The sequence below is a fragment of the Dermacentor andersoni genome, chromosome 9 (assembly GCF_023375885.2).
Source record: "Dermacentor andersoni chromosome 9, qqDerAnde1_hic_scaffold, whole genome shotgun sequence".
Lineage (NCBI taxonomy): Eukaryota > Metazoa > Arthropoda > Arachnida > Ixodida > Ixodidae > Dermacentor > Dermacentor andersoni.
The window spans coordinates 24,832,904-24,849,803 of record NC_092822.1 but is presented as its reverse complement, the minus strand read 5'-3'; the positions used below and the strand labels follow the sequence as shown (position 1 = coordinate 24,849,803).

General features: G+C 47.3%; 1 protein-coding gene and 1 long non-coding RNA gene across 2 annotated transcripts in view; one reads left to right on the top strand and one right to left on the bottom strand.

Moving 5' to 3' along the window:
* LOC126527324 (uncharacterized) overlaps positions 1 to 16,900 on the bottom strand; it is a 55,149-nt gene that overhangs the window by 31,302 nt on the left and 6,947 nt on the right. The gene's annotated exons all lie outside the window — the stretch shown is intronic.
* LOC126527498 (uncharacterized) overlaps positions 12,743 to 16,900 on the top strand; it is a 76,084-nt gene continuing 71,926 nt past the window's right edge. Inside the window, exon 1 of the mRNA XM_055068659.2 lies at positions 12,743 to 13,426. The gene's annotated coding sequence lies outside the window, so the exon portion shown is untranslated. The remainder of the gene's footprint in view (positions 13,427 to 16,900) is intronic.

The window sequence follows — 16,900 nt, the reverse complement described above, 5'->3', positions numbered from 1 at the left end:
TTGGCCTCTACTTTTGCCAAGAATCAATACTTGTTCAAGGCATGGCCTACAACGACAGGCTTTACAGTGCGCAGGAAGATGCGCGTTGTCACACTTGCCGATGCTATTAGCGTGCTCCCTCAGTCTGTCATTAATGCAACGTCCCGTTTGTCCGACGTATGACTTGCCGCAATCTAGGGGTATCTCGTAGACCACCCCTTCAACGCAGTCCCTGAAATGTTTGGCGTGCTGCTTCTGGCAGCCCCGCGGCCCCTCGCGTGTGATCCGGGGGCACAATTGAGCTAACTTGTTGGGAGCCGAAAAGACAACCGGAATGCCATATCTGGTAGCTATATATACCTTCTTGAGGTTATGGCTCACACGGTGCACATAAAGTAACTACTTCTGGTTTTACTCGCTCCCTTTCCTTCGAGTGCGTTTTCCCACTCGCAGCGGTAGTTTTCAGCTTCTGTAGGAGGGACTCGACCACGGCATTTAAGACAGACTGAGGGTAGTCTGATTTTTGAAGTCTCTCAAGTTGATGGAAAAAACTCGCCTGCATTACATGCACACATGACTTGCGCAGCTAGCCGATTCCAGGCAAAGTAAGGCGATTCCACGCTTCACAGTCTTAGAGTGCGCTGAGTCATATTGTAGCAATTCTTTTTTACCTCGAGGGAGGTACGCACAGCAAACGTGATCACTCTTAAGTGTTAGGTTAAGGTCTAAAAACTGCAACGAACTCTCCTTCGGAAGCTCGTTAGTAAAAGTAAGTCCTTTTGCGTTTGCTCTAAAAACATCTAAAAGCTGCTCAACCATTTCATGGCATGGCAAGGGGCATCTATTGTCAATAACAACTAAAAAATCGTCAACGTATCTAAAAACTTTAAGAACATTAGGATGAGATTAAGTGAAAACACATTGTAGTGTGTGGTCAAAGTAGGATAAAAAGATGTCACATAAAATGGGTGCTACACGTAAACCAATGCAGAAGCCCTGTTTCTGCAAAAATATGCCATGTTCAAAAGTTACAAAGGTGCGGTTGAGATAAGCTTCCAAGAGGGAAACAAAATTCGAAGCCGACATCTCCATTTTAGACACAAAATTAGCTTCACCACTTTCCTCAAAGCACCGTTTAACGGCTTTTAGAAGTTCAGTATGCGGTACCGAGTAAAAAAGGTCATTTACATCAACGGAGAACACATAGCCTATTTCTTGGCTGTCACGGAAATATTCAGCAACTTCATCCGAGTTTCTAGTCAAGAAAGGGTCATTGAGTTGAAGAAGCCGCAGGGATTTTAACAAAAAACTGCTGACTTGATATGACGTCGGTGGAAGAATGTGAGATAGCGTCGTGTGTCAGCTGGTTGACGTGTTACTGTAGGCTCCTTTTTTTTTCTTTTTTTACGTGGAAGGGCCTTGGACGACGGGAGGGGAGTGGGGATTACCTGCTCTCTTGGGGGTCAGTGAACTATCGGTTCTCTGAAAGAGGCAGTAAAGTAGCGGCAGAAAATGGTGCTCATGAAAAAAAAAATTGGTAAAAGGATATAAATAAATTAACGAAAGAAAGGAAAAAGCTAACAACCCGATTAGAAATAAAAATAACTAGGTGCTGTTGTCCATAGTTTAAAATTTAGCATAGCGAATAGATTCTAAAGCACCCTTTGAAACGTTTATGCTTATTGGTTGCAATGTCTTGAACTTATGGATGAGGTTATGATTCTCTGTATTTTCTGTCTCGCGCAGAACGGAAATTTGACTGTAGGATGTAGAGTTTAAGTTGATGAAAGTTATGACTTGTTTCGTTGAAATGCTCGGCAACAGCCTCGGGAAACTTTTTGGCTGTGTCCGCGCGATGTCCGTTTACCCTGGCGTTCATTAATTGTCCTGTTTCGCCGATATATTGTTTCCTAGAAATATCCGATGTAATTTATATGCTTCAATGTTCCTACTGCTCCCCAAAAAATCAATATCGACTTAGATGCTCCGGGATTTCCCAGCTTCGTTTCACGCATAACCACATGCGTCGGATGTATAGACCCAAGAGCGTAGAGAGAGAGAGAGAGAGAGAGAGAGAGAGAGAATGAAGAGGAAAAGCAGGGAGGTTAACCAGATATGAGTCTCCGGTTTGCTACCCTACACTGGGGATGGGGGATAGGGGTTAGAAAGATGACAGAGGAAAACGAAAAAAAAATTGAAAAAAAAGGGAACGCGCACACATGGAGACACACACACAAAAGGCGTTCCAGTTAAAGTCGTTCACACAGGCCGGTAGATCGCAAGAAGCGCAAAAGCGCTTGCACGGCCTTCTTCTGTGAAGGTAGGTCCTTTCGATGTTGTAGAATTCTTTTTTCGGATTGCGGTTGGTCGTCCAGTCGGTCAAGTTCGCGGCTAAGGCATGCCCTCTGTGGACTGTGGACTTCCATACAAGCGTGGTCATGCTAAAATGACAAAATGAGTCGTAGCTACAATGTGTTTGTCAGTCTGCTCTTCAAAAATCCTGTGTACATCAAATAGCGCATTTTAAGCGACAAGTTGAACGTCCAAAAGCAGTGGGATATCTTTCGATTTTATCATCTATTGCTTGCGAAAGCTTGCCTCAGAATATGAAGACCAGGTACGTAAGAAAGAAAAAAGGAAACACTGAGAAGAAGCGACAGTAAATTCCATTGCAGTTGCCTTTAAATTTTGCCAAGGCCTTCGTAATGTGCGAAATTGTGGACACTGGTGACCCCTGTAGTTAGGTCGACCTCTGGTAACGGCTTCAACATAATTTATTTCCTCTTTATGAGAAAGCCATCACTACCCAACTACGTCACGACTTACGCAGTAAGGTTACAATTAATTACGACATGGGTGACGCAATCAGCTGCTTTGGAACTGTCAGACTGTGCTGTGGAGTACATAGCAGTCGTGTTTGTAGGTTTGAAAGAATCTTATAGAAGCTAGAAAGTACATCACTTTAGAGACAGCACCTACGGTTTCTTTTCCAGCTGTTAAACGCAATATAAGAGTATTTGATATGCGTCCTAACACGGAACACAAACAGTCCTGGTTCACCCAAGTGTCACGGGTCACGTTAATTAGTGACGGGGAGGAACTATGTAGAAGGAATATACAGCGCGTTCCAGAAAATTAGGTCAAATTTTCTTAAATAAAAAGCAGACACGATACTGAATACTGGAACACCAAGTGCGCTAAAAAAATTTCCAGTGACTCTAAAGTACGCAAACTGGCACCACCATCATGTAACGCTTACGCCAACTAGGGCACCCTGAAGTATACAACAGCTACGACTACGGTTAACCTATAAGCCGTCGGAAAGGCGTCGGCAGCTGCAATCAATAGCGAGTTTTATTTTGTCTGTAAACGTATTACCCTTTTACGGCACCCAGGAAAGGTGCGTAAATGTTCCTGGGGCCGTAGCATTGTGCGGCGCAGAATAGAAATGACCGTGCTATCTTCAGCTACCTGTCCCAAAGTGTCTTCCCCGCCGTCCAAAAATCTAACACTCGAACCCTGTCGAATTCACTCTCCCACAAGGCGTGTGTTCGACAACGAAGAAGTTGACACAGTTCGGCAGCACATAATGCAAGTGACACATACATAATGAGGCAATATTCAGTTGAACAATGTGTCAAAAGTAACGATGTCCTAAATTTTATGGGAAATGCGAAAACACCCGTGTACTTAGATTTAGGTGCACGTTAAAGAACCCCAGGTAGTCAAAATTTCCGGAGTCCTCCACTACGGCGTGCCTCATAATCAGAAAGTGGTTTTGGCACGTAAAACCCCATAATTTAATTTTTTTTTATTTTATGGAACAACGAGTTGTCGCAGACGTGACCTGCAGCAGCAACGCTCGCAGCGACATCATGTGACGCCTTGTCCAACGACAATGCGTGAGACACGTTTTCGTGTTGCACGAGTGTTTGTGGACGAATAATTTTTTTTTTCATAGGCTGCGCGTTAACCAATGCATCGCTGCCGAGATGTTACACGAACAGCTAAGTTTAATGTACTTCGCGGCTGCAATAATAGCTCCTTGTCCTCTCTGGTTAGAGACTGCGCCTCATCATGGCGCCAACTCGGCTTCTTCCGTTTACATCACCGGTAATTTCCCTATCATCGATTCCTTTGAGCATAGACAACATGAACAATAGAGCGATTTAGCTTGACCGTAAACGTCTTACGGCTCGCGGTATACCGGGCTGGCAGAAAGGAGTACAGCAACAACAAGGCTAGAAGCGATATCTTGGAATGCAGAGTTTAACCAGAGATCACGAAAAGCTGTATACTGCAGTAATCTGCCATATTGTACTTAGGTGCATGTGTAACGCATTGATGGTGACGTAATCGTTAATGCACAGTACTTTTAAAGCGATAGCGTTAAGGGCCCCGTAACCCAAGAAATCAGGCGCTGATGTCCCGCGTCCCACGTCCGCCGTCGCTTCAACAAAAATAATTTCTATGCACGCATACCCAACCACGCAGGCACGCCGTGTGGTGCAAGAAAATTACTAAACTAATTGAATTTCTCAAGGCAAAATACGTAAAAAAAGATCAAGTACGACGTACACACAACCTAGACATGACAGCGTCGGATTGTAAGTTGAATTTACGAGAAAGCTTAATTCTCTTACGCGGAAACTCAAACACCCTCATAACGCGATAGCGTTTTCCAGCTGCCGTTCGAGGTTTGTCTTAGTAGGAGCAGCACACTCTTTCTTGCACACTCTTATCGACCAGTTAAGCGTGAGAAGCATTGAAGCGGGTTTGCCTACGTTAGCATAGTTGCCCTCTTCTCCGAATCGGCGCCGCATCGTTCTCGACGAGCTGACAAAAGGATACAAGCAGAAACCGAACGTCAAGACGACGTCATGCTTTTACCCAAGCTGACACAAAAGGATAGAAGCACAAACCGAGCGTCAAGACGACGTCACGCTTTTACCCGAACTGGCACAATATGATAGAAGAAACCGAAAGTCAAGAAGACGTCTCGCTTTTACTCGAGCTGACACAGTGGGATAGAAGAAACCGAAAGTCAAGAAGACGTCCCGCTTTTACTCGAGCTGACACAGTGGGATAGAAGAAACCGAAAGTCAAGACGACGTCACGCTTTCACCCGAGCTGACACAAAAGGATAGAAGCACAAACCGAGCGTCAAGAAGACGGCACGGTTTTACCCGAACTGACACAATATGATAGAAGAAACCGAAAGTCAAGAAGACGTCTCGCTTTTACTCGAGCTGACACAGTGGGATAGAAGAAACCGAAAGTCAAGAAGACGTCCCGCTTTTACTCGAGCTGACACGATGGGATAGAAGAAATAGAACGTCAAGACGACGTCACGCTTTCACCCGAGCTAACACAAAAGGATAGAAGCACAAACCGAGCGTCAAGAAGACGGCACGGTTTTACCCGAACTGACACAATATGATAGAAGAAACCGAAAGTCAAGAAGACGTCTCGCTTTTACTCGAGCTGACACAGTGGGATAGAAGAAACCGAAAGTCAAGACGACGTCACGCTTTCACCCGAGCTGACACAAAAGGATAGAAGCACAAACCGAGCGTCAAGAAGACGGCGCGCTTTTACCCGAACTGACACAATATGATAGAAGAAACCGAAAGTCAAGAAGACGTCTCGCTTTTACTCGAGCTGACAGAGTGGGATAGAAGAAACCGAAAGTCAAGAAGACGTCCCGCTTTTACTCGAGCTGACACAGTGGGATAGAAGAAACCGAAAGTCAAGACGACGTCACGCTTTCACCCGAGCTGACACAAAAGGATAGAAGCACAAACCGAGCGTTAAGAAGACGGCGCGCTTTTACCCGAACTGACACAATATGATAGAAGAAACCGAAAGTCAAGAAGACGTCTCGCTTTTACTCGAGCTGACACAGTGGGATAGAAGAAACCGAAAGTCAAGAAGACGTCCCGCTTTTACTCGAGCTGACACAGTGGGATAGAAGAAACCGAAAGTCAAGAAGACGTCACGCTTTCACCCGAGCTGACACAAAAGGATAGAAGCACAAACCGAGCGTCAAGAAGACGGCACGCTTTCACCCGAGCTGACACAAAAGGATAGAAGCACAAACCGAGCGTTAAGAAGACGGCGCGCTTTTACCCGAACTGACACAATATGATAGAAGAAACCGAAAGTCAAGAAGACGTCTCGCTTTTACTCGAGCTGACACAGTGGGATAGAAGAAACCGAAAGTCAAGAAGACGTCTCGCTTTTACTCGAGCTGACACAGTAGGATAGAAGAAACCGAAAGTCAAGAAGACGTCCCGCTTTTACTCGAGCTGACACGATGGGATAGAAGAAATAGAACGTCAAGACGACATCACGCTTTCACCCGAGCTGAGACAAAAGGATAGAAGCACAAACCGAGCGTCAAGAAGACGGCACGGTTTTACCCGAACTGACACAATATGATAGAAGAAACCGAAAGTCAAGAAGACGTCTCGCTTTTACTCGAGCCGACACAGTAGGATAGAAGAAACCGAAAGTCACGAAGACGTCCCGCTTTTACTCGCGCTGACACAAAAGGATAGGAGAAACCGGACGTCAAGAAGACGTCACGCTTTTACTCGAGCTGACACAATGGGATAGAAGAAACCGAACGTCAAGACGACGTCTCGCTTTTACTCGAGCTGACACAATATGAAAGAAGAAACCGAACGTCAAGAAGACGTCACGATTTTACCCGAGCTGACAGAAAAAGAATAGAAGAAACCGAACGTCAAGGCGACGTCCCGCTTTTACCCGAGCCGACACAAAAGGATAGAAGCAGAAACCAAACGCCATGACGACGTCCCGTTTTACCCGAGCTGACACAAAAGGATAGAATAAACCAAAGGTCAAGACGACGTCACCCCTTTTCCCCGAGCTGACACCAAGGATGGGCAAAAGGGAAAGACAGACTCCGGAAAAAGACGGCGACGACGACAGGACCGCCAGTGGTTATTTAGGGTCGTACTGGCCCACGTGTTAATAAGAACCGCTCAAGACTCAGATGAGCGTCGCATCCATGTACCAATGGAGTGAATACAATCTCTTCTACTCTTTTTCATTCTCACTATGCCCGGCTTCGTTGTCGTTTCCTGATTCCTGTGGTGAAGGCCCACCTCACCCAGTCGATATCATATCAACACAGTCAAAAAAGGAACCACAAAGCTCGCCTTCTTTCATAGGGTTCGCCGACAGCGTTTCCCGGTGAACGTTACGGTTACATAAGCCGCAGTGGCCGGGAAGCGTGAGAAGCACTCGGGGATCTTTGGATGCTATCACGTTCCACTCTTAAAGGCGAAGCTTAAGTCATCCAAATTTTATGATTCTCCTTCGACGAGGAGACTGACGCGACGCAGAAACGGTTTAAGCGCATTGCGATTGCATAAAGTGTCCCAAGGTGTCGCTACCAGCTTAGCTATACCGTCCGTCCAAGACTCCGTGATACCAGGTAATCCGTAAACAGCAAGAAGAAGCCGTTGGTAATCAGTGGTAATACTGAAACCGGCCTACAATTATATGGTCAAGTATAGTGGTGCCTGTAAGGATAGATACCTAAATGCAAGTTGTACACTGCTTGACGGTTCATAACTAAATTACCGATGTCGAACACCTTACTGCTTCGTAGCGCATTCAAAGCACTACGCAGTTCTTGTTCGTTGGCATACGCCGGATGCAAATGTTAGATGTAAAGCGATATTGCTACTTATGGTTCTACATAACTCACAAGGTTAAGCACAAGGAATGTACAGCGTTGACATGTCGATCAAAGTGATTTGCAAGTCTGATGCCACTTATTTCAATATTATTATAAGAGTTTATGCTAACTGAGAGTGTTTCATCCCGACGGCCTAAAATATAATTTGCCACGCAAAGTGTGGATGGTATCGAAAAGCGCTGAGAACAGCTGTTCTTAATACACGCGTTTCCCACATTCAGAGAGAGATAATTATTATGAGAGAAAAAAAAAATTACCGACGATTACGTTACTTCCTAATGCGAAATTTGAGCGCAGCAAATGCCACCGCACAGGGCGAACGGCAGCGGCAATTTCGGCTCGGGCGGTGCACATATACAGATCCGCCGCCACCGATCTGGCTCTCTGATTGCCACCGCACAGGGGTTGCATTGGAGGAGGAGCGAAGAAAGGAATTAAGTTCGAGCCGGCGCTTTGACAACCGGAGACTCGCAGGAAGAGGGGGGAGGGGGGCGGCGTGTACACCCAGCGGCAAACGATGGGGGCAGCAGCGCGCGCAGCAAGCGGACAACACGATAAAGGGAGGAGGGAAGAGATAGCAGCGACTGACTGATGCCGCTGACGCCGATAGTGAGTCAACCCCAGCTGCGGAGTTGGTTTCAGGGACAACGCCGCCGATGCCGACACAAACAATATGATACCCTCGCTTCCGCAGCGCTAAGAACCAGGTCTAGCCGTGGGAAGGTGGTCACGTATTCGTCGACGTGCCGGGGCCTACGTGAAATAACCGGCGCGTCGGCAACTGAAGAGCACCCTATCCGCCACACAAGAACAGGGGGGGGGACCCTTTCCTCCTCTTTCTGCATGGCGGCGACGGTGTTCTATGCAGTCACGTTATCTTGACTCTCTAGCGGCGTCAGCGGCATCCAGCGGTATCAGTCGGTCGCTGCTAGCGCTGGGGGGATGAAAGGGGGGCGGAGCTGGTTACGAGGCCGACGACAACGCCGACGACGACGCGAAACCCAGGAACGGACGCCAAAGAGCTGCGCTCTAAAACTGAGAGAACGAGCTGAACTGGTAAGTTCTAACCTGCTACTCAGCGTTGAGGTAAAAGGGAATGTGGGTACAAAAGGAGAAGGAGAAAGCAATGATCATAATACGAAAACAAAAGACATATGTGAATAAAAAATTCACGCAGAAGCTCCTCTTGGAGAATGATCATAATACGAAAACAAGACATATGTGAATAAAAAATTCACGCAAAGCTCCCCTGGGAGTTGTCTAAGTACGCGTAAGCATTATGGCACTTGCTCATGTCCATGCAGTCCGGTGTCATTATCAGTGTCGTGAAACTTGATCCAGTCAGTACAAACAACAGCGCTGCGGTGACACGAACTGCTGCAGACGGCGGCGCGATGTGAATTGGTGACACAAGCAAACTGCTGCAGGTGGCGGCGCCAGGTGCGCCGATGACGTTCCGATCATTATAAGCCGTTATCGCTCTTTAGCGCCTTATCAATCCGCGTCGAGCCATTATGAACCGTGACCAACCGTATTCCGGCGGCGGCTGCGCATGACACGGCCGCGCGGGCCGTATCTTAAAAGCGATCTGCGGTGGGGACAGAGAGCACCGACTGCTGATAGCTTCGTGTGATCTGTGTTGTCGACGCTTAGTTGGCGCTTAAGCGAGAGGCAGCACGAAGGTGAATTCGCTCGTTGCCCCCGGGCCACACCTTGAAAGCGATCGTGTTATGTGTCGGACGGACGGAAGGACGGATGGACGATTTTCCTCGTTGGATAAGCATAGAAATGCTTACGCGTTAAAGAAAATTAACTATTAACCGCAAACACTTATTACATTCGTACATCCAGTTAGAAGTATCTAAAGAAACCCCAGTAACCTTCGTGGTTCACACGTTCAACACATGACTTGTTTATAAAAACTCAGCCTTTCCAGTTCGTCAAACATTTTTCGCAGCACAGCCGGATCGTCGCTGCAAAACTGAGAAAGAATTCTCACGGACGGGAGCGGCAGCAACTAGAACACGTGACCATAAAGAAAAACACACACACAAACACGCACTTACACACGCACACACGCACACACACACACGCCTCATGGACAGCAGTGAGCGGATGACAAGCGAGAACAGCGGCAGACCGGCCCATCAATCCGCGTAAGTTTCACGCATCGCGAAAGAAGCCCGCTAACGGCAACCGGGTGTGTTCAGGGCACTCGAGCGAGGAAGCCGTGACATCGCGCCCACGGACGGCCTTGCGTCACGCAGCGTCGAACAAAAAGTGGACCGCGAGAGAAAGCGTGAGCCTCGATCGCGACAAGGAGTCGGCACAGCTTAATTATACATCGGAACTATACGGAGTCGTAACGTCGAAATGTAGGGTTAATTATGAATGATGGTACAATGTGCAATCGCGATGGTTGTGTCAATGATGACGTTGCTACTGGCGGGTTTAGGTGGCCCGGCAGATTACGCCGGCAGTTGGTCTACCGGCGTGCGTCAAGTACGTCATCGTCAGTGAGCCGGTCAGGGAAGTCTCCCGGGGAGATGCGAGCAGAATTCCGCGACACTTCCTTGGAATGTGCAGTAAGCTTCATATTCTTAAACTGCCGCGTAATTTCATTTTGGCTAAACTGGCTATAAGTGAGTCATAAATATATCACTGAAGCATTCTTGACAAACCTGCAGCGCTGGTAATTCATTAATTTAACGTATTAACAGCTTTGTTATATAGCACGTGAGCTTACGATATGCGCGCGTCTGGTACTACATCACGCAAATCCCAGCACGACGCCTCCGATTTTCAGCGCGCTGCGGATGCAGCGGAAGTCATTCCAAGCAGCCGCGTTGGTTCTCAGCGACCTTCTGCGTCGTGCGTCACTTCCGTTGAAGCGGTATTGGCGGCCTTTTATTCGATTAGCATTCTTGTGGAACTTTATACCCACCTTGGGGTATGCTTGTTTGCCTGTTAGCATGAAACCTGTTTCACATACCCAGTTAGCCAAGCTGTCTACCAGCTTGGGCCCCTAAGGTAAAGTATACCGGCTGCCATCTTGCCGGGCAGACGACATGGGCCACTGCAGGTGCGTGCCTCAATAGACAGCTTGCGGCTGGCTGCTCTCTCGCCTATATACACTGTAAAATAATTTACACCATTAAGAGTGAAAAAGGGTGTAAATGTATCTACACTCTTGAGCAAAATTACACCCTTTTGCCACAATAATCGCCATCTGTCTTGTCCGCATTTACTTTCTTTAACGCGGCGAGCCCGGTACTTCCAAGTAACGAACGGCATGCCTGTTATCAGCATGACAGAGCATTCTCGACAGGAAAGTAGCGAACGCAGCGTTTTCAAGGAAGAAAACGCAAGCAATACAGACGACGATTACTGTTGTGTGGCAAATATACACCCCAAAGGGTGTACATTTGTATAAGAGTATATAACTCACCTCCTTGGGGTGTTATTTATATAACCGACACCCTAAGGGCGTGAGTTATAGACCTATTTACACCCTTCTTAACTTTGAGGGGTGTAAATTATTTCACAGTGTAGTAGACAAATTGGGCCGCTGGGCATGGTGCCAGTGTTTGTATACATAGAACAATTAACGATACCACGTCAAGTTTTTTTTTTTTTTTTTATGAATACTCTGCACTTGTATACATGTCAACTCCGTCTCGGTCTCGTTATTTCCATCATCGTAATCATTACAACATCTAAAACAAAGCATCACCAATCACACCCCCATCATATAGGCCAGCTTGCTATTCGCACTGACGTCGCCTATAATCTCCAAAGAATCGATGCGCCGTCATTAATTTGGATGGACGCGATGCCGCTCCATCGCGGCTATCACCGACAACACCAACTATAAGAAAGTGTGTCACAGCCTTATTACGTCATCCCACTTATCTCTGTAATGCCCTGTGGACCTTGAAAGTATCGACAATAAATAAGCAAACAAATAAACAAAAACTAGCTTTTGCAGTGCTTTTAAGCAAAAAGCTATTCAACAGTTCTTTACGTGCGGACAAGAATGCCCGAAGTTGGCTTCTAATTTTGTTTATTCGGGTGAAGAATAGAGGTGATGGCCACTGTTGAGTCGTAAGCTTCTCCATGAGCAACGAAAAGTCGCAGTTTCGCCCGAAAGGCGACGCATCGATTGCGATAACGAATTACCACACAGCTATATGAAGGCCAGTAGTTTTATCGGCAGTGTAAACTTGTAAACATTCCCTTACTCGTTAAGTTAACAAGCACGGTGTCGCGCGCGCACAAGCAAAAATGAACACATCTCACTCGATGACCGCGGTAACTCGATGTCAATACGCCGGAGTAACGAAGTGCGGCAGCAGCAGCGAGAGAATTGACCTTCGTGCTGCCTCTCGCGTCAACGGGGACTAAACGGTGAAAACAGGGCGCACGCGAAGCTATCAGCTCTTGGTGCACTTTCCCCATCGCAGATAGCTTTCAAGATAGGGACAGCGCCGCTGCGCCATACGCAGCAGCCGCCAGAGTTGAACAACACGCGCCGGGCATACGTCGGCTAATAGACGCGTCAGCTAGGCTAGTTTAGTCCGTCTACCAATGACCTGTAACCTGAAAAGTAGGAGGCTAGAGAGAGAGAGACAGAGAGGGAGACAAAGTATAATGGCAAATGGAGAGTTAAGCCCAGCTAGCGCTAGCGGCTTGGTAATCCGCTGTACGTGGAATAGATGAAGGATGTGAGAGAGAGAGAGTGAAAAAAAAGCACAATATCTAAACGAACTAGCGCGATTTCGCAGTCTATAGGCAGTTCGTACTGCGTCAACTCGAATCGACTTGTAGTATTCTACCGATATCGGATGGATGACGAGTCTTCCTTCCACGGAACAACCCCGCCACCGTTCCGTTTTCCGAAGAATTCATTTCGCGGTTATAGTGATCAATTTGAGCCTTTAACTAGGTATTGGCAAGGGTGTTTGCAAGGCTCGTCCACTGTAACTTTGGTAGCTAGTCCGCTTATACCCTCGATGGTCGTTATCATCTTAAAAGATATACCCGCTTTTTGGAATAAACGTTACAGTAACTTAACCGTTTGTTGCTTTAATCTTTATTGACTTTTAACATCTTGTGACCGGTGCGGCAAAGTCTAAGTTTTAACCTAAAATAGTTAACATAACCAAACAGGACTTGCCTAACTATTTAAGGAGGTAAGGCGCTGACTCAAGCTCACGCCAGTTAACGCTCCGATAGTATACAGTCCTCCACGGCGCATTCTCTACGGAGGCCACCGCTGGATCTCCGAGTCGAGCTCTCAACGGACGATGGATGACGACGCCAAGGGAGCACAGAGAAGGATGATGCGCAAATAAGGGCGAGGATTGCTTGCCTCCCCCCTCTTCTCGTCCGCTCTCGCGAAAAAAAGAAGAAGGAGGCTAAGACCTCGGCGCTGTAGCGAGCGCTCTAGGAGTTCCCGAGAGCGCAGACGTGCAAACGTGCTTCCGGTCTCGCGAAACATCTCAGCGGCCGACAAGATGATAGAAACGAGAAGAACTGGATCGGTTTAAGTGGAATCGCATCCAACGAGCGCGCCGTGTCCGTCTCCGAAAGAACTCTGGATACCTGATAAGTTACATATCTTTTTTTATTCCCCCGAGTGACCTTCACTGGGCCCACAACAGGGGACCAAGGACTGCTGAGGTACCACCCGCTATACGAGCCCTGCCTTGAACGGTAAGTTCGAATTCGCTCAGGAGACAAAGCAAAAAAAAATAAAAAATACGCTCGGCCTTTTATACGCAGTATAAATCTTGTTAAGCAGTAGTCGAGGGTAATTTCGTTTAACTGGAAGTTATAGAAGAAAATTGCAGTAGTGATTATCACAGGGGGCGGAGAGGGAGTGTGGGGAAGCATATCTGGGTCGTTGGTTGTGTATGCTTAGCAAACAAAAGCGCGAGACCACCGAGTCATACAGGCTTGTTGCTGAACCTGTCGACCTGGTCACTTCAGCAGACATATGCCGAGTAACTGCGTGCTCAGCTAAACTGCGTTATATCACCGTTTCCACTACTTCGATCGTTTCTTGCAGACATGACCTTCAGTTGCGACAGAAAATCAGAGGCGCAACTGTATTTAATCGTAAACTGCGGGGAAACAAATGACGTTATTCGCGTAACATCTACTTCCGCAGACAGTGATTATCGCATCCTCTCGTATCTTGACGTATTTTACGTCAGGCGGGACAACCATCGACTCTAATATCAGTAGGTCAAAAAAGTTAAAACAATTATAAACCGTGTTTTTTTCTTGCCTGATTGCCTGATGTGCAATCGTATCTTCTCGCGCGCGCGGACTTGTTTTTACTGTATTGGTTGATGCCTCATAATTTGCAATACGTGCCATAACGTAATTAATTTGAAAAGTTAATTAGTGAATTTTGCTTCATAGGTCGATTATGCATTTAGATTTCTCGGGCATGTATGTCCGTCTCTTTTTAGTAATCCAGCGCAACGGTTAGAAATGTGCGATGTGCCACAGGCGATGTTTTTTTTTTTTAATTCTGCAAGATCTAAAAATATATATAAACACCGAGTATGCACCGTTGGCAACGATACCACCCCAAGCATACGAAGGCGCTGACAGTGTACAACGTGGTAATTCTTTCTTCTTTTTTTTTGCGTACCTAAGGCAGAGGTCACAACAAAACGCATCGTCGCAGTCACTTTACAGCCACGTCACTGAACCGTCGTGTACCGTAACTCGCCGTCAGAAGTTTTGCAGAACACGGGAGCTGAACAGCCCAAACTATAGTGTAAGCGCGGCACATTAGCTTTTACGGTTTCGCCTATCACAATGTGCTCCGAGACAAGCCATCCCTTTAGCGCCGAGAAAGTTTAGCCTTGCACAGAGCTCCGTTCTTCGTACGTTCTAATCCGGGTCCTCGCGCAACCCAGATCGTGCCGTTCTCGCCGAAACGTCCGCCCCAAGGCGTCCTAAAACTTGGCAGACAAACTCGCTCTTCATAGTCTGGCCATTCGCGACGCACTCTTGATGCGCACTACTGTCAATGACGAAAAGGACGATGAGCACGAGTTATGTCGATCTGCGGACATGCCTCACCTTTTCTTTATTTCTTCCTTTCTTTTATTTTGTCTTTCTTTATTCCTTTTGGTCGCAAGGACGTTGGGCTTTGCCGCTGTGACGACGTTTGCTTTGTCTCCATGCTCGTCTCTACATCCAAGTTGGGGTCCGTGCAGCGAGAATCCTCAACATTAAAGCCGGGTGAATCGCAGGGATTCACTTGCGCCTACGTCGCTCTCTTCCCAAATTAAAAAAAAAAAAAGAAGGGAAGAACAGCTCAAAGGTCGCCATTTCGACGTGATTGCTTAAATCAAGCTCGAATCGCAGAAGGGTGCTCGACTGGTCTCGGGAAAGAGGCTTCCAGCACAAATTCGCAAACTGACACGAGCGTTGCAAGCGCTGTACTGCTGTTCATGCGAACTATTCCGAAGTTGACGAGCGGTTGAATGCACACAAATTAGTTACTTTGTTCAAAATAGACTTGGTATCGAAACATTTTGATGTCACCTCGTATGACGCGTACCCACGAGCGGTTGATCGACCATAAAGTTAGCAATGAAAACATAACGGTATGAAATATCCAGTGCAGAGCGACCAAAGGCCAATACGCGAAAGGGGGTTGGGAATTTCACGTGGAGACAAGCCTCTGGCCAGGACTAGGACCACGAAAAGAAAAAATATTTTTGAAAGTACGGCATTTCATCCACGTTTCACATGTTGCGTGTGTTAATGACACAAAGACGGCCAAAACGTCGCCAACCGACGCAGGTGCGGAGACAGTAGAGAGGTTCATATTAGGAGTCGCAAGCAGCTTGCGTACGCAAGAACTAGGGACGACGGTACTGCGCGTGCGCAGACCGAGACGTAGGGGTCACCCAAAAAGACTTCTTGTGCAAGTTGGTGCTCAGATTTCCTAGGCATACTTTGTGGCGCAAAGTACATTTCTTGAAAAGGGACAGAAGAAAGGAAGACAGTGAAGGACAGGGGTCTACGCATGCGCAGTATCGCGGCCCCTAGTTCTTGCGTACGCAAGCCGCTTGCGACCATTAATCTAATGTTCTCCAATAAGACCTCGTCGATGCACAGGAGGCTACCTCGTCAAGCCGCGCGCCCCGCCAGAGGGCGGTAGGAGAGCCCCCCTCCCTCGAGGAAGTCCGGGTTGTCGTCGCCACGCGCGGTCTGCGTCCGCTTCCATTGCGGCTTTGAGCTCCAATCTGAGTCGTGACATGGGGTGGTTGGTGGTGTTGGGGGAAGGGGGGGGGCACGTCTCCGTCGGCGCCTGCGATCCTACGATTCCAATTGAAGAATCGCCGCAGCCCTTCCAACGAAAGTGGGCCAAGGATACGCGAGCACTGCCACACCATAATACGTGCCAGCGGGAGTAGCGAAGAAAATGAAAATAATGAAAGTCGGGAAAGCCGATCGACGAGAGCTTGGCCAAAACACCCGAGCCGAAAATGCGTTCGTCGCGAGGGGCAACTAGCGAGGGCAAACTAGCGAGGGGCAACGCTGGGTGACGCGATAAGATCGGACATGTTGGAAAAGGGATTATGTAATCTTCACAACAGGTCCCTGCCGCTAAAGGTTACCAATAACCGCAAGATAAGCCGGAGAGCAACGCTGATGGGTGTTTGACGTACTGCCCGTAAGAAATGTATGAAGTCAACAGACAATGAAGCCAGGGAAAGAGCAGATGAAACAAGCTACATTTCTGTTTAATTGAAAAGTATAATAACAAGGAAACGGGATAATTAACGTGAGCGAACAGACGACTTGTCGCCGATGGGCTCTTAATTGTGGCGAGTTATCTTTTCTTACGCTTTTATTCCCCCATCATGACACGACAAAACTGGCGAGTTTTCTGGATTGTAAAACGCGGGAGGACACCGATTTTCATGCAGAGAAAAGTAAGGACCCTCTTTAAAATGTACGCTTCTGTCAAGTTCCAGCTACACAAAGCGTGCACAAAGCCGTTCCGCTGAACTGAATTGACCGAAATTTTATTTGCACCATGTGAAATATTACACAGTGAAGGAAGGCCGTCATTAAGTTACCATAAATGAGAAGCTTAACAAAGCATCTGGTACCTGATATTGATATAACAAGGCAGCACTCAAAATGTTGCAT